At 33.7% G+C, this 19,021-nt stretch overlaps 1 long non-coding RNA gene across 2 annotated transcripts; it reads left to right on the top strand.

The window, feature by feature from the left end:
• Positions 1-15,794: 15,794 nt before the first annotated feature.
• On the top strand, positions 15,795-17,936 carry LOC131064107 (uncharacterized). 2 transcript variants are annotated; one of them, XR_009372458.1, is made up of 3 exons: positions 15,795-16,391; positions 16,830-16,970; positions 17,306-17,936. It is a non-coding gene; the product is annotated as an uncharacterized LOC131064107 (long non-coding RNA). The 2 variants fall into 2 exon arrangements; XR_009111202.2 differs by having other exon boundaries at positions 15,800-16,391; positions 17,323-17,936.
• Positions 17,937-19,021: the final 1,085 nt, after the last annotated feature.

The following is a 19,021-nucleotide window of genomic DNA, read 5'->3' as shown; positions in this document are numbered from 1 at the left end:
CTAGGCTCTCTCATAGCCTATTCTTTCTTCATAAGTGTCCTTGTCTTCTTACGTGACAAAGTAGGTGCTGGTGGAGATTTTCTCTTCTTCCTATCCACCCTTTTAATTTCCACAGCTTTGTCACTATCAGTCTTGGATGAGGTAACAATAGGGGAAACAAGTGTTACTGGTTGCTGGTCAAACTTTCTTTCTTTTATGCTTGCAGCAACACCACTCAACTAATCAAGTTTCAATAATCCCTTGGGAACATCTTCGACAAATTTTGAAGCATCTTTCAAAATTTTATCCCTTTTCTTTCTTTGCTTCTGAATAGCAACATCTTTCTCTATGGTTTTACCAGTGCCAAAGATCTTCTTAGTAGGTTCTAGTGGGGCATCTAGAAGTCTCTTAGAATAAGTTTCCATAATGTTGGTGTCCACTTCATATCCCATTTTTGTTACCCAAACAGTTCTAGGTGTGACAACCTCCATCCATATTTCATCTCTCTTTATAACAAAGCATTTCAATTTGTCCTACTTATCAACAATACTTTAAGGTATTCTTTCCCTTTACTTCATTCTTGCTTGAAAGTTTTTGAATTATTCCTTTACCTGCTTGTTTCCATCAGAACCCATGCCAGAGATTGCCTCCTTAATCTGCTTTCCAACAAAAATATCATAGGCAAAGTCTCTATGGCCTATACCGAGAATCTCCTTTGAGAAGTATAGCATCAAACATACAATTAAATTCCCAAATCTGAATGTTCCCTTTTTATCACCATTGATTTTGTCCAAGAATTAAATTCCCAAATCTGAATGTTCCCTTTTTATCACCATTGATTTTGTCCAAGTTTTTTATCAATTCATCTTTTAACCATTCACAAAGATCAATTTTTTCTTTGTTCTTTACCATTTCACAAGCATTGTGAATGCATAGACTGGAAACAAAATTCAACCTATTTGTATGTGCAATGTTGTAACCAGTAACCGTGCTAGCATATTTAACATTGTCATCATTTATGTCGCTTACCCTGAGTGATTTGTTATCAGATGTAGTGCCAGTTAGATCCATAACACCTTTGTTAGGAATTTTGTTCTTCTTCTCAGGCCTTGTGCTGATAGAGGCTAAACCTGTAAGAGCTTTAATAGCTTCCTTGGTGATTTTGAAGATGGAGTCAAGCCATAAGAATTCACCATGAACTCTACTTAGAACATATTGGATAATTTCATCTCTGACTCCAGGCATATGAAGGATGTCTACGAACCCTAAATATTCCACAATCTTATGTTCAGGTTTGATTACACCTTGGTTGTTTGTGATGACATTCATAAACATGTTCTTTATATCCTCAGACCCTAAATCTTCAATATTACAGTGAATGTATGCCCTAGGGTCTTCTGCGAATGCAACTCCCTTCACAATTTTTGAAAATGCTCCAATAGAGTCAACCATCTTAGCTATCTTAGGAATTATCTTAAAAAATAGCCTAGGACATTTGATATTCTCCACAATAGTAGAGTTTGCTATGAATTTAGGAATAGAAGATGAAGAAGCCATGATGCAAAATAAATACCTTTTTCTATCGAATGCAAGTAGAAACCTTGGGTGCCCTAGAAAATCTTTGCTGCTTCGCTTCTTGAATGTCGGTGCTCTACTTCTATGCTCTTCTAATACTTGAATGCTTTGGTGAGTTGAAATGAGAAATTTCAATGTTTTACAACCAAAAAGTTAACTAACAACTGCATTGAATGCTTCATCAGTTTAGTGAATTTCCTTTGTAACTCAACATATGTGTCGGTAAAGAAGGATTATAGCTTCTTACAATCATCTGAGGGATAAAATGCATGATCTTCAATTAGTTGCCTTACCCCTAAGGATTATTCCTTAGTCAGATGAAGAATTTCTTGCCAGTGTAAAGCTAGCTTCATCATTTCTCTGATGTGTCTTCTTGACCCATTGTTTAGAGAATTCTTGCTTGATTTAATTTACCATTTCCTTGCCTTTGTCATTAGATCCTATGTTGTTTTCTAGTAAATTCTTGCTTCTGTAAAATCTTGGAATATGCCTAATCTTATTTCATGCATAACAAGTTACATTGTTTCTTTGAATAGCTTTTCCATAACCTTGCCCAGTTTGAGTTCTGCATTGATTGGATAGATGTCCAAATCTACCACAAGCATGGAATTTTACATTCATTCTACAATTATTTGATTCATTACCATATTTATTGCATTTGAAACATTGACCAGTAAATGAGTTTGTATTTTTATTATTCCTATATCTGCATTTGTTTTCTCTATGACCAAATTTGTTGCAATTAACACATTTGCCATTGAATTTATAAGCATTGGGTTGCCTTATCAATTTGTTGTGATCATGATTATTTGTAGTTCTAGAACTTTCTCCATGTTCAAATCCAAGTCCAACTATTTCTCCATCAGGTCTTTGAATTTTCAACATATCATCAACCTTTCTTTGTATTCATTTGCAGTGACCAACTCACTTTTTAGAGTGCTAACTTATCTCATAAGTTCCTCTTTGTCATGTTGTATCTGGATCAACTTTGTTTTAAGCATATCATTTTCATGACTAATCCTTATAGATTCATCTAATCTTTCATTAATTTGTATAGCCAAATCTTCTCGATTCTTCTTTCTATCTTCAATATCCTTACATAGCCACATGGTTAAGTCTTGCATCTCATACTTCATGTTACTGTTCTCTTAACTCAGTTTCTCTGCAATATTTTTCTGAGTTTTTTTTCTTCATCATCTTGTTTTTGGAGTTTCTCACACAATTCTTTTCTCTTACTCTGTGCCATGATCATGTTTTCTTGAAGTGCTTTGATGAATCCTTGAGTAGATCTAAGTTCTTCCAATTTGACATTCTTTAATTTTTCTGCATCAAAATCTTCAAGAGCCACTTCCAACTGTTGTCTCAAATTTTTCATGGGTACCAGTTTTAGAATCTTCCTCAAACTGTTAGGCTTTTGCAAATAGAGGACCAGGCTCTGATACCAATTGTTAGATAATTATTTAATCCCAAAGACATTGAGAGGGGGGTGTGAATCAATGTCAAACTGGTAAATGAAAGATTTAAACTAATTTGCAATTTTGTAACTGAGATTAATATGCCGGTAAGAAAATAATAATGCAGTAAAGAGAAACAAAGGAATCAACATCAATGCACACCATAACACAAATATTTTGGTGAGGAAACCCAGTAAGGGAAAAACCTCAGTGGGATTTGTCACCCACAATATTTAATCACTGATCATAAGAATAAATATTACTTAGTACAAAAGGGGCCTGCACATGCAGGATGGCCAACTGCCTAGAGCTCATTGCTCAACAAAAAAAAAGGATTCACATTGACTACAACATCACACTAATGTAAACACAAAAATGAACTCTTATAACTTGTATCAAAATGTTGGATGAGTTCGCTGTTATGCTCTGTCTGATACCGGTTCTTCCTCAACCAAAAACCCTAGCCGGTATGTTGTCAAATGATTATGCTTACATAGAATAGTCTTCTCTCTACTCTGCTTCTTATTCGCTCCAAAATAAACACATCAAAATGCATATACAACTATTCGCTATCATATCCTTATCTTATCTCATATTATCACTTTTCACATTATTTAAATGACCTACAAGAACTATAAATATATGAGTATTTACAATACAACATGTCGGCCATACATTATAAGTTACATCACAATTTATTTTGCATAAACCATACTTATTGCCAATTCGGCTTGGAATGCCGGTATAATATTCTGCCAGTGTAAACTGGATGCTGGTGTGAATAAGCCTTGTTGTATCTGTCAGTGTCGGTAGGTGAATTCTATGGTCGATTGATCCTATGGAACCTTGTTGCCAACAATGAAAACATCTACCTTTCTCATCAGAGTGTATAATTCCCACAGAGAACTGGAAGGTTGGAAAAGAGATATGAGATTGTAAGAAAAACAAAAAAATTATGTTGAATCATTTCTTTTTTAGCACATAAAGGAAAATACAATGAGACTGATATGAACATAAGACATTCACGAATACGAAGATTTGCATGTATATTTTTTCAAGCTTTCAAATGGACTTGGGTATGAGGTTTAGGTATTTAGATGAGAGCACTTAGGTTATTCCACTTAGCATGGTTAAAATTTCAATGTTAATTGAGCTTAAATAAAGTAAATAGGGTTATTGGGACTAGGATTGTCTATAGATGGTTTTAAGAAAGGAAGCATGAAAATTTCAATTAGTAGGTCATTACGGTCAGTGAGAAAGTTTGGCATGGGGTGGATAGAAGTCAAAAAAGTTCAAGCAAGAAAAGTTGTTCAATTTGAAGAATTGAAGGTTTGTCTACTCTAGAGAGCTTAAGTTGACATTTTGAAGACTGCTATAATTTCCAATTATAACTAGACAGATCCCATATGCCATACAAAGTTTAAATTCATTTTTTTAAATAGATGTTTATTTTTCATTATTTTTTTAGTAGCTAGGGGATCATTGTCAAGTTAAACCAAGCAATTCCATGAGATTGAGGAAGAAAGAAAAATTAAACCTTAATGATTGATCATACCAAACTATTTTTTTTGTTTTTATTTTGCAAGCCTTCTGTATGGAGTTGAATAAGAAAAAAACCACGAGTCTTGCTAAAAGGGTAAGTAGAAGCTCATTCATCATTTAATTTAATCCAATGAGTTCCCAACTATTATGATTTGGACACAATGACAAACTAGGTCTTTCCAAGGAGCATCATGATATAATGCTCTAATAACCCATCTATTAGTGAGGTAAATACTTTGAGTGTAAAGTTCAATAATACCCAATCCTCCCCTATATGTTTCTTGAATGTAGTGTACCTTTTAAGTAGTAAGCTTTTCTTATTGCCCCATTTAGCATAATTTAGATGGTAACCAACAAGAGGGAATGTAGACATGGATTGCAAGGAGGTTTTTATTGGCAAATTGAATTCTTCTCGCCATCGAAAAGATTCTAATGTCCAATTTAGGAGCTTATTTATAATTTTGGCTAAGAACCACTTCTACATACTTTTGAGAGAAACTCATAATCCTAATTCCAAACCAAGATATCTCATGATGATACCATGTTTCACCTATCTCCAATCCTTAGGGATCTAATAATGGTAAGGGTAGGGTCTTTTCATTATAAATTTAATATCATTCATGCCTAGTTTATATCCTTAATAAAAAAAAAATGTTCCAATACACCAAGCATATTGGTCACTTCCTCTATTGAATTTGAATAAATATCTTATCATCATCAACAAAATAGGATTCAAGAGCTACAAAATTTCCTAGAAGCATGATCCCTCTAATAATATTATTAGAAAGAGCATGTTGGAAAAGGTTTCTAGTATGTCAACAATGAGAACATACAAGAATGGAGTTAGTGGACAACCATAATGAGTGAAATTTTGCAAGGGGAAATGAGGAGAAAGAACACCATTAACAACCACTCTAAAATTTAGACTGATTATTAAGTTGTCTTGTGAGGGCTGATAGTGCATTGCCTAACTCTCCCTCTTGGCTCCCCCTCACAAATGACTTGGCATCCTTGTCTCCTCCACTCTTCCCCTATTTGGTGCATCGATGGTTGTTGTTACCTTATGGGCCATGTTGGATATAGAGGCTAATCTATTCATTTTATCCCATAGTGTTATGGTTGTGGTTTGAGGTTTCATGGTGATTGCCTACAAGGTTGGTTTGACACCTTTTTCCTCTGTGGTTGTTATAGATATGATTTTATTGGATATCCCTTGCAATTTTTTGTTTGGATTCCCTTCTTGGGCTTCTCACTTTTTCTCTCAACATTGTGGCTATCCATATGCTACCCTCCCTCTTTCTCACTATTTTGTTTTAGTGGAAATTGAGTGTTTGAGTTGGGGTTTGTATTGTCCCCTATTCTATTATTTTTAATGGTTGCTTATTCCTTTTTGTTTCAAAGGATGGAGTTCATGGGTTTCTATGGAAAAGTGAGATTCAAAGGATCATAACACTAGTATTGGGGTTTTCTATCTCATTGTGACTATAGATACTAGTGGTCGTGGATCTATTGAGGTAGTCAAAGATGCTTTATTGGCAGGGTTTTTTTGCATGTAAAAGGTTTAGGGATGTAAGGATAAATTTTAGGTTATTTCTAATAAAGGGATTCATCTTTTTTTGCAGTGTTTCACAAATCTTCTATATTTTCTCCTTGAAAACTATAAAATGGCCTTCCTTGGGTTAAACATACAAAAATGTTTTAGCACACTCTTGTTAATGATCATGATCTATTTCCAATTTAAAGATAAATATTCATTCTTTTGCGAACTAATTTTTATGAAAGTAAATATGAGATAATTTTCTACAATAACAAGGAGTGAACCTACAAGAAGTCTACCTCAATGTACTTTCCACTTCTTTAACAAAAGGTGATTTCCCTAAATCGGAGGGCCTTTGATCCTTCTCAATGTTTGTGGAAACTTCAACCTCCTCATGTGAATAATCAAGTAACTTCTTTGGGATAACTGCCTTGGTAACCACTTTCTTTTTCCTTCCCTTAGAAATGCATTTCTCAGAAAGTTTGATTGAGATTTTACATTTACTTTTCATATGATTCCTTTTACGACATCGAATAAAATACTTTCTAATATATTCTACTTCAATTTGTTGCAGCCACTTCCTTCCTTTCAGCAACAAACAAATCTCGGTAGGAACCCTTTTGATGGCTATAATTTGAATCCTAGCATATATATTAGTCTTTTTCCACCAATGCTTCATCAATACCCAATAGAGTACCAAGAGTACATCTAATTTTATCGAGAAAATAATAAACCTAATATTTTATTGGAAGGTTTTAGAATCTAATCCAAATAGGCCTATCATATGGTTCAATGTGTACATGATCAAAATTGGGAGACCAAGGCTAAATGTAAAAAGGATATTCATTGATCGACCAAAGACAAAATTCCATAATACTTTCTTTGTCCCTTTTCTCTGTGAAATTAGCTATGAAGAAGACTTTTGGAATGAACTTCAAAATGACTTGAGTCTTCCAATTTTATTTCACCTAAGCCTTAATCTTTCTCCTATCAAATTTAGGGCTGATAATTTTGCAAATCATCGCATGATCTTCCCACAAGTCAAGATTAACATCCATCACATCTGACATGTCAACCATGTTGGCAAAAACAATGAAGGACAACTAAGAGGGGGGTTGAATCGCTTTTCACTGGATTTTAAAACTTAACCTTAAATGAAAATATGATAAACTATAGTAACAATAAAGATACGCAAATAGATAGCACAACACTTAGATTTTGATGTGGAAAACCCGGTTAAGGGAAAAACCACAGTGGGAACCTACCCACAATAAGATGATACTTTATAGTAGTATGCAAAAATAATTACAATGGGGAATGCACATGCATTCAAACTCATTGTGTAGATCTCACTACTCAATATAATATGACCCAAAAGGCTACAACCATTAGGGAAGGTTCACTACCTTACAATAAGATTCAAACAACAATTCAGATTACATGAATTGTAGATATAACATCTCCTTATGCGTGATGGCAGTTATGGTTAAGCACATTTGTCTTCCCTGCAACACTTAAATCTCTGCTCAATCACAATGCTGAAGAATGCATTTTCTTGTTTGCACCTTTGCCAGTTTTTTATAATGCATACACACTTACCATCATACAAATGACATGACTTTATCACCTATTTATACAATTCATCAACCTTGACTATAAGGTTAGCTAAACCCTCAACTCACAATTACAAAATTACATCATACTATATAAAGATTGACTACTAGACCAATATGATATATAAGATATAAGATGGACCTAAATCAAATGCTCAAACACGCAACACCACCAAAATTCATGCCAAGATCAATAACAACACATTACACTATCTAGAATACTGCACAACACAAAAAATATCACCAGATCATCAAAATGATCAAGAATGCATATAAGGATCAATGTGGATCATCACAATAAATAGAACACAATTAGGAAATACCAACAAGTGCATTACAATCATCTGTAATAGTTTTCCAAACACCTCTTATCAAATCTTTATCGATCAACATATGAAGCTCAAGAATACTCAAACATTAACAATTGTCAGAAGGAAAGATAACTTGTGGAGCACCAAATCACAATCCATCTGAAACAAAGATACACAAAAATATTCCAACCAATATCCCAAAAAATTAACTCAAGATCTGATCATACCAGAATATACCGGAGGAAATACCAAACTCTACAAAGCACTTATTAGAAAACTAAACTATAAACCAGATCATATGATATGATCAATTAAGCTTCCAGATCATGAAAAATAATACAAAAAGATGTAATGATACTCGAAATACTCCATAAACCAAACCATGATCCTAATAAACAAATGTGCAACCAGCAGAACAATAAATCACAGGAATATGTTGACATCAATGGCAACAAGATACCCTAGCAGCACTAATGTCAAACAATCTCCCCATTTTGCATTGATGGAAACATATGGATGTGAAAAACAGTCAATGCAAAAAAAAATAAAAAAAATTCCAACAAACTCCCCCTAAGATCAAGCAGATAAAACAGTTTTTCAGATGCTTCTCTCCCCCTTTCACATCAATGACATAGGTTCTCAAAATGGAAAACCAAAATTTCCTCGTTAGATAAACAAATCAAATTGACTAAACCACAAATAGACTACTCCACTAGAGGAGCATCATAAACTCATCAATGAAGACAAAAAGCTAAGACTGTGAAGTCCACCGTATTGATGCAAATCAATGCATCTAGTTCCCATCAGTTGGGGTCGATACCCCTAACTTGTCTCTCAAATAGACAAATGTATCTAAATGCAAAGGCTTCATGAAAATATCAGCAATTTTCTCCTTTGTAGACACATACTCTAGCTTAACTTCCTCTTCACCAACTTTTTCTCTAAAAAAATGATACTTGATTGATACATGTTTATTATTTGAATGTTGCACCGGGTTCTTTTACACATTAATAGCACTAGAATTATCACAATATATGATAGCAGGCTTATCATAGATAACTCTGAAATCCTTGAGCATTTGTTTTATCCAAATTACCTGAGTGTAGTTACTAGAAACAGTTGAATGTACTCAGCTTAAATAGTAGATAGGGAAACTGAATCTTGTTTCTTACTTTCCCATTAAACCAATTTCTTACCCAAAAATAATGCACCACCAGAGGTACTCTTTTGGTCATCAACATAACTAGTCCAATAGTAATCAGTGTAAGCACAGAAAATGAAATCATCATTCCTCTGTGGAGGTGGGAAAAGCAAGACCGAGTAACTAGGACCTAATCCAGTTTTGCCAACACATTGGGAATACAAAAGAGCCTAGGGAGATAGCTCACTTTGGATACATCTTGTGAGAAAGAGAGAGAGAGAAAAGGATTATCTCTTAGGGTTTCTATTCCTCTTGTTGTAAATGATGAGAAAAACTAGGGTTTGAATGATCAACTATAGTAGGAGATAAAGAATGAAGCATAAATGAACTTTAAATTGAACAAACTTGTAGATCTGAAACTGAGATACTAAATGAATGAAAGAGGGAGGATTCTAGATGTGTACATGATGCTTCAAATTGAAAAAATTGACTAGGATCAATGTGCCACGCCACTATCCCTGATGAGCTGACAGAGAGATGCAACTAAAAGGCTGCAAACTAGAGACCCTAAAGTTGTACCCTGCCAAAAATCACTAAAAATTGGAGGGACGCCCATGTCTTGGGAAGGACCAGGGTGCCACACCCCTATCATTCACAAATTTCTACACTTTTGAGACATGAGTGGTTCTGATGCCTTTTATAGATTTGAAACTACCTTGGATGCTTGTTTATGCACCTACAACTGAAAAGGGAAGGTTTGGGTGGCTATATAGGGTTTTTCCTTAGTCAAACCCCTGTGTTGGTGATTTCCAACTCCACAAATAGCCAAAAATGTACTGAAAATATGTGTGCTAGAACCTTGTGTGTATGCAAGATCCTAAATGATAAGAAAATAGAGCGACCCTATGCATGAGAGTAAAACCTAAATGTAAATGTGAATGTAAATGATAATGCTTCAAACCAAATATGTGAAATTATCTAAACGATGAAGGTAAATATACAAATTTATGTAAATAAGCTCATAGAAAGACATGAAAAATAACATGAAATCATAACAATCCCTAAGGGAGAGATATTGCCACTAGATCTCTTATTACTCTTCAATGTATTCAAGGCTCCTAATTGATGATGAATGCTTGATTAAATGTTGTTGAATTTTGTTGAAGACTTTGCATAGGCTTATATTTCACTACATAGAAAGCTCCTTGTGCTTGCTTTGCTGAAAACTCCCTTAGATTAGATAGATCTTAGTTGCCTTCAAATGAAGAAAGAGAGATTTGATGTATGAAACCCTAGATCTTAATTTCAACTTAATTATTCCTTTAGGCTGACCTAGGAATTGCATTTACCACCAATCTTTTTAGGTTAAGCATTATAATATCATAAAATTATGCTCCCGAAACTTAGAGAAAAAAGTCGAGGACCATGTGCACTCCCGCCACGGTTCGACCAAATTTTCCCCAAATTTTCAAGGCCATTAGATATGATGATATTAGAGTGAATCCCAAAGTTACAGCTAATTTTAAGGTGTTTTCATATGAGAAATCGGGCCTTAAAGGTCGAAATAGGACATAATTAGGGTTTATGATTAAATGATTAATTGGAGGAATAAAATAAAAAGGGGAACACTTAGGGTAAAGGGCCCAATTTTATGATGTATGAAGTGATGAAATATGAATTTAGATTTAATTAAATTAATTAATTAAATAATTAAAGGGAAATTAGAAATGTAAGATGCAAGACACACTAAGGTGGGTGCTAAGCTTAGGGTGTAATTGTACCACCCTAGCAAGGGTGTACAATTTATGGCACTACATCCTCGAATACCACAAACCATAGTCCATAATTCCTTTTAAGTATCTGAATATCCTCTTTATAGTAGTGACATGAATCTCTTTCAGATCATCTTGATATCTAGTAGCCATTCACACAACATGCCTAATGTCAGGTCTTGTTTGAGTCAAGTATAGTAGTTCACCAACCATAGATCTATATAAGGTTTGATTAGCTTTTGGAGATTAATCATTCTTAGACAATTTGCTGCCAGTCACCAAAGGAGTTCCAATAGGTTTAGAATCTTCTAACCCAAACTTCTTTTAGTAATTACTTTACATATTTAGCTTGAGATATAAAACTACCTTTTCTAGTACGTGAAATCTGCAATCCTAAAAAAGAATTCATCTTTCCTATCATAAACATCTCAAATTCTTTCTGCATATCAACAACAAACTTCATACTTAAGTTATCATCTCCTCCAAAGATAATATCATCAACAAAAACTTCAACAATCAAAATGTAATCATTCTCAATCTTGAGATATAGATTACTATCACCAGTACCTTTATTAAATCCTAATTTCAATAAATACTTGTCCAATCTAGCATACTAGGCTCTAGGGGTTTGTTTTAGTCCATAAATATCTTTCTTCAGTTTGCATACCATATATCCATTATTTGATAATGAAAATCCATTAGGTTGCTCAATGTAGACTTCTTCCTTAAGATCACCATTCAAAAAGACTGACTTGACATCCATCTGATATACCTTAAAATCCTTGTAAATAGCATAGCAAGAAATAGTCTAATAGTTTCAAGTCTAGATACTGGAGAAAAAGTTTCCTAATAATCAATCCCTTCTTTTTGTGAACATCATTTGCATACCAATCTTGCTTTATTTTTGACAAGTTCACTGACTTCACTCAATTAGTTCTTGAATACCTATTTACTACCAATCACATGCTTGTCTTTAGGTCTAGGAACAAGTTCCGATGTGTTATTCTTTTTCAATCTGATTTAATTCTTCTTCCATAGCCTTCATCCAATTTTCATCTTTGCAAGCCTCAATGACATCTTTAGGTTCAGTTTTAGAAATCAAACATAACTATTTAGAAGCTATCCTTCTTCTAGTCATCACGCCTTTATTTTTATCACCAATGATCTGATTTTTAGAATGATTCAATCTTACATACCTTAGAATCTTTTAATTTGTTCTAATTTTCAGGTTCTTAAATCTCTCTACCGGCAACAACAATATCAAGGTTAACAACTTCTACTAGATCATTTTGATTCAATTATATAATTATATAATAATATAATATAATATTATCTATTATATAATTCTATCCTAAATACATAGTATAATTATATTATAGTATAAACTTATATTACACTATAATTATAATAAAATATAATGTCATATTAATATAGTCTTGAATACATAGTATAATCTTGAGTTGGTACACATTACAAGGATAATCATTTTAGGAATATTTTATTTTAGAGCACAAAAATTAATCTTAATTTGCATTCAAATTCATTTATGAATGTTCAAGATTATCATCTCCAATAGTCATCAACAGTTGTAAAACTAGTCTAATCAAGGGAGTTGACGTAATTGAAAATGATCCTTATGATTTAGTAACTTCAACTTATTTTTCAATAACACATTAGGAATAATGAGAACAAAGTTTCTAATTATCTACAATTAGCTAAATTGACCTTGTGAGTTCCAAAGGAATCTTGTTACTTAAGTAAATGTCATAGAAAGTATAATCAATCTAACACTATATGAATTCATCCAAAATGAATATAATGATTTTTTATAAACCTAAAACAACAAATAAATTAAAATTATTAATTTTTATATCACTATTAACAACAAGGCCGAAGCTTGGGTGGCTTGGATGGGTCTTCAGAGACTATATAATATCACTAAAAGGAATGTAATTTTGGAAGGACATTCCAAACTAATTATTGATTATCTCAATAATTTCATCTCTCCTCCTTGGGAGATCAAAGAGATAATTGATAAATGTAAATAGTTGATTGAATTGTTTGAAAACATCAAAATACAATATGTCTACAAAGAAGGCAATAGGTCGGTTGATCTCATTGCAAATCCGAGTCTTCGTATGCTAGATTGGCAAGTCTTTAAGTTTGAGAATATCTCTAGAGAGTTGAAGGAAATCCTTGTGTAGGAAAGAGGAATCATAAAAAAGGAGGATGGAAGTGGGATTACTGACCCATTTCAATGAGATTTTTAATTATTTTATTTTATGCCCATGCTTTCAAAAAATTTGAATTGTTGGTTGGGCCCACACAAGTGGAGGGCTTACAAGGTGATGACCCAACACTTAGAAGAGTGAGGTTACATCAATAGTTGGATGGACTACGTGGATAATGTTATGGGAAGGAACATTCTTGATAAAAACATGATGGTGATGGATGATATTTATGCTTGGATTTGGGATGATAAAGTATTTAATAGTAGGGCTACGATAAGGACTGATTTTTCCACTTTTGAGAACATGAAAACGAGTGATTTTTACATCACCTTTATGGGTACTGATGATCCCAGGTGCAACACATGCGAGAAATGTCATTTGATGGATATCGGCAAAGAATTTTAAGTTCATCCCTTCCAAAAGAAGAGCTCTTGATTTTGTTGCTTTCTACTTAGTCGCTTTCATAGAGTCTGGTATATTTGTGTTTTGTCATTTGTCAAGATGGGGGGACCTCTGAAGCATACTGAACCGAGTAATTGTGCAGATTTGAGAGATAAAAAAGAGCTATGGGATCTCTTTCAAATGGTGGGTTTCACTCCTTTTTTCCTGGCCATGAAGGACTACAATAAGGAGCTCTCAGCTAGGGTTTACAATTCTTGGCATAATGGCGTGGTTATGGTGGGAAGAATTACCTTTACTGTGTTGCCTAAGTACATAGCGGAGGTGATGGGATTGCACAATGAAGGAGAGAAAGTCAAGAAAAAGAGCACAGGAGACTACAGAGGCTTCATGAAGAAATTGTTCAAGAAAGGAAAAAACAGATTTATTTTCAAAATGGGCATGATTGTTCAACCCTTCCTAAGCCTTTTCCTTTGTTCAGTTATCATGCTATGAAGTATTTTGCCTTAGAGGATCATTATCATACTGTCCATGGCTACTAGTTCCCCATTTTGAACCATATTAGACACCATATTAAGATCAATATGTCGTTCTTTATGTTTTCATCCATTAATACCTATATTCAAAATGGGGTGAATCTGCCTTTACATCAAGGTGTAATTTACATAATGTACAAATATGTTGTTGATCATACGCCCACCACAAGCTTTATTGCTTCGACCTCTAGTAGTGAGGCTAGTTGCAAGAGAACGCCTAAAAATACTCCCAGTTTAATCTCTGAGAACCCTAAGGTTACATCTAATCTCTCAGGTCCTATTAAATGCATGGGTAAAAGCCCTATTATCACCCTAGAAAAGAATTTCTTTGAGCTGACCTTGTTGGACTTAAGCCTTGACAAGGGGAAAATTGGAATACCTAAAAAAACCCCAAGGAAAGCAAAGAGGTCTAGTAGTGAGTTAGTGGGAAAGAGCTTTACCATTGACCTGGAGATTTAGAACTCTGAAGATGAAGATGTGAAAGGAATAAATGAGAAAAAATTGAGAGCAACTCAAGGGAAAGAAGGTCTGCTAGGCTCGATGCCAAAGAGAGGAAATTGTCTACCAAGACTGAAGGAAATAGGAATAAGACTAATTTGTATGAGATTTATGATATTAAAGACGAAGAGGACTCTAAGGATAACTCTAAGGATGAAGATGTCAATATGGATGATGAGAAATAGACTAAAAGCCCTGATGAGAACATGGATGAAGAGAACAACAAATTAGAAAGTGAACAAGAGTCTCCTTTCAAAGATCACAATAGCCTCGACACCTCTACAGATAAGGAAATGATGCCCTGTTCACCTGTGAGGCCGACTCAGGAGGCTAACAATAGTGTTGAGGAGCAATTGAACGATATGAAGGAGAAAATAGAAATGTTGGAAAAGAATTATGATGAACAGGATAGGAAGATGAAACTTTTATGTGATGCTTTTAATTCCCTCTTCACTATCACAAATGGGATAATGAAGAATACGGACCTGGGTACGGTTTCTGGTAAAGGTAGACTGAAGAAAGTCAGAAAGAAGAAGGGCAAGAAGGGTATAAGAGAGATGACTGATGAGGACGATGAAGATCAATAGGAAACATGGAAGTAGAACGTAGGCAGGCTCGAGCGGGAATGGAATCCGATAAAGAAGAAGTAATGATGTCTTTGTTTGCTTTGTTTGGTCTTTTTGTTATGTTTTGCTTCAGGTGGTTTCTTGGGGCCTACGTGCCCAATTTGATAGACTTTATGTTAATCAATTATGCTAAGACTGGCTCGGTTATGGTCGATAAGGATAATGCTAGAAACAACATTAGTAGTATAGTTATGAAAATAGTTACTATGATACTTCTGCTATTAACAATACATATGATACTAGCATCCGTAGAAACAGTTTCACGGGTAGGAAAAATTTTGACCATTTTTTATTAGTATTGGTTTCTTTATGCTAGTTGTTTCATAATTGGTGTTTGGTTAATAGTGTAACTTTGTTTCTCTCTTTTCAGTCAGGGTCGTCTCCCTCTAATGTAATAAAAAACAAATAGAATATATATATGCCACGCAAGCATTCAACTTAATCATAATCCCTTAAAATAGTTGTCCAATTCTTATTTAATTTCCAGATTTTTTTATATATTTTACCATTCCATAATGAACTTCATTTACCATACAATTACAATTTAAGTTAATTTGTGCCTCATTTGTATCATTTTCATTTAGCCGGCCAAAGCCCCCTCCGCACACATGAAACCCATGAAGCAAAACCTTATATAGGCATCAGTTCCATATTCAATATTCGTTCCAGATCTACCATTAGTCATTAAAGATAGAAATGGACAAAGTTCATGCCATTTACTAGCAATTTAATTTTCAGAACTGCAGTATTCTTGCAGTGGCATAATATGCATGCTATACTCGAACAATAAAATATTCAAATATACCCACCCACTTAAATAGGCCAGTTGAAATGCCATAATCGTGATTTCTAAGCGTTGGGATGCGGATGAATCTAGAACGTTGGAATGTTGGGAAAGGACTAAAATTCTTATGATTTTATTAATCCATGTTCAGACTTCAGTTTTTTTTAACTTTGTTTTATATTATTTTATATGTCGGTCCATCCAGAAGATTCCGCTGCAATGTCCTTCCTATGCAACATTTCTGGTGTGAACAGCGTGAACGGCTTGGGAGCATTTATTTGTATTGAAAGTTCATGTTTTGGTCTGCTATGAGACATTTATCAATGCCGAGATGAATTGGGCATTTCTTACAACGTAGCGGCTTTCCAATCACCATTCACTTTTGGATAAACGGTTGGTTCCTTAGCTTAATATTTGTGTGCGTATGGCTATTGCATTTATCATTTTATTTTATTTTATTTGTTCTCTACGACTCTGTGTGTCTTTCTGTGCCCTGCGAAAATGTCTTCTTTGTCTCTAAGATGTTGTGCCCAATATGAAGGATTTTTCTGGTTTTGAAATAGGGAATTATTTTCTTTATAGAGTGCCAGACTACTATTCTTTTGGTCAAGGAAGGATTCTGGTGAAAAACCATTTGGAGTACTATTTAACTAGGCATTGCCCTCTTGCATGGTTTATTTATGCTTATGTTCTATATTCTACTCTAGTTTCCGTTCTGGTCAATTGATAGCCCTCTAAATGTGTACATTTTGAACAAGTTTTCACTGCATTTCTTTGTCGATCTTATTTGGTTTTACTGATCGAATGAATATCTGTGGGGCTAATTTGAAGGGAATGGCAGTGGAGCGAAAGGTTCACAAAGTGGTGTATGCAACGCCACATAACATGTAAAATCTCATACAGTTTTTGTTTGAGAAAATGAGGAACGCGAGCGATTCTGAGGGTGTGATTGGCAGAAGGAAATGTTTGAAGGTGAAAATATGCTAATCTCTTAGAATTAACGGAATTGGAAAGAAAACACACTAGCACTGGTTGGAGCATCTATAGTTGCTTGATATATCCGTTGAGTTGAATGAGTTGCACACATTAAGCTGGATAGGTTATTTCATATTCTCACTACAAATCTGCTCTATTGTTAGTTTTTTCACATATGCATCCAATATTTCAAAAGAAATTGTTTTTATATTAGTTTTTATCTACCCCAAATGTTTGGGGATTGACCTTTGTTATATTGTTTATTTCGTTGTATTACAAATGGAGCAATTATATTTTGAATATAATCCTTTTGATTGACACAATTTATAAAGTCCCCCCTTGTGTGCAGTGTTTTAAATCTTGTTTCGGAGGATTTCGCTCTTATCGAGAAACAAGACTATGATAGAATATGTTGAATCGTCTTTTCAGTGTCTTCATCTGCTGACTATCTGGACGGCTTCTCTTTTTCCTTTGAATTCAGGATATGTTTTATTTTCAAGGTATGTGTGTGAATAAGATGCGGTACTGCGAGTGTCTCTCCTCTCTCACCATTTCTGAGTGCAGACTTTCTTCACTTCAATGTGAATGAGATTTCGTTGAACTCCGTAAAATTGTGAGATATTTGTACCATTGTAAATGGAAATTTCTTGACATGGATCAACATTTACACATTGACAACATAAAATCATTGGTTGATGAAACTCATCAACCTAGGGAAACTATTGCCTTACATCTTGCGAAGAAACGTCATGCATTACGAGTTGCTATATTGCCAGTTGTAAATTTAACTGTCAATTTAAAAAAGGTTTTCATAAACATGGAGAAAGCATGAAATATGAAGTAATAAATTTGCTTTATTTTCAGTCGTCTATTCAACAAGCCAAACAGTTAGCTGATTTGTTTCACTGTTCATATATGCTCTGGATATCTTTTAACAAATTGTTGTCATTGGCGTTAATAACAGACACTGATTGGAAGGCAAAAATAATGTGGGATGCCCTTCTCAAAAGAGAACTGAAATTGATTGTTTATTGGTGCTGATAAGGGAATGTTTATGATACAGTGAGGTAAATGCAGACAGAGTAATGTTAATTTTTTATATTAAACTGGCCAGACCTAAAATTCCAGATGCTTTCAATAAAAATACTTTTTATTGCTTGATATTATGATTTTTTATAAAAATATAGCCTTAATGATGGGAACATTTGTTAGGAAAAAAGTGTCATGGTGCAATTGAATTTTAATAATGATGAAAAACATTAGATATGAATAATTCTACGTAATTGAATAACTTACAAATTTTAAAATTTACTTGTTTAAATAGTAAATATATTTGATTATTTGATTTTATTAAATTTATTCAAAATTATATGGTTCGTTATTATTAGAATATGAGATAAGAAAAATAATTTAACTTTTATGTGAATTTATAATAATTAAAAAAATTAGACGTGAACCACTCTACATAGTTTAATAAAATTATTGAATTCCAAAATTTATTTTGATTTCATATTTTATTTCTTGATATTATGCTAAATAAAAGGTTATAATTTTTTTATGAGCAGGCCTAAATCTTTCATCACAAACTCATGGTTGATACTTTTCTCCCTGCCATGTAGTCTTTGGGACATTCCGACCTGCCTATAATCTCGTTCAACACAGAGAGGCCAAACAGACTTTGAAGCAGCATTTTTGCCTTTGCATTATATATGGTAAATATCGATTATATTGATTTAGAATCAAAATATTAGAATCATTTAACATCTATATATAAAATTGTTTTTTAGAAGTATAATAATATTTTATTTTAAAGTATAAAATTGTTTTTTGTAAGTATAATTGAGTGTTTGTCTGTGTTTTGTGTTGCTTCTTTTTGCTTTTGAGTTTGGCTTGGGGTGTTCTCCTGTTTTGTTGTTGGTTTCTGTTTGGTTGGCTGATGACAGTTTCTGTAAAACTCTTGGTTTAGAGTTCATAAATTTGTATATTTCTTGTTATATTTTATATTCATGATAAACAATGTTAGTAATAATGATAATTAAATCATTTAT

The sequence above is a fragment of the Cryptomeria japonica genome, chromosome 5, assembly GCF_030272615.1.
Source record: "Cryptomeria japonica chromosome 5, Sugi_1.0, whole genome shotgun sequence".
NCBI classification, from domain to species: domain Eukaryota; kingdom Viridiplantae; phylum Streptophyta; class Pinopsida; order Cupressales; family Cupressaceae; genus Cryptomeria; species Cryptomeria japonica.
The sequence above is the reverse complement of the archived record's forward strand: the minus strand, read 5'-3'. Positions and strand labels throughout refer to the sequence as shown.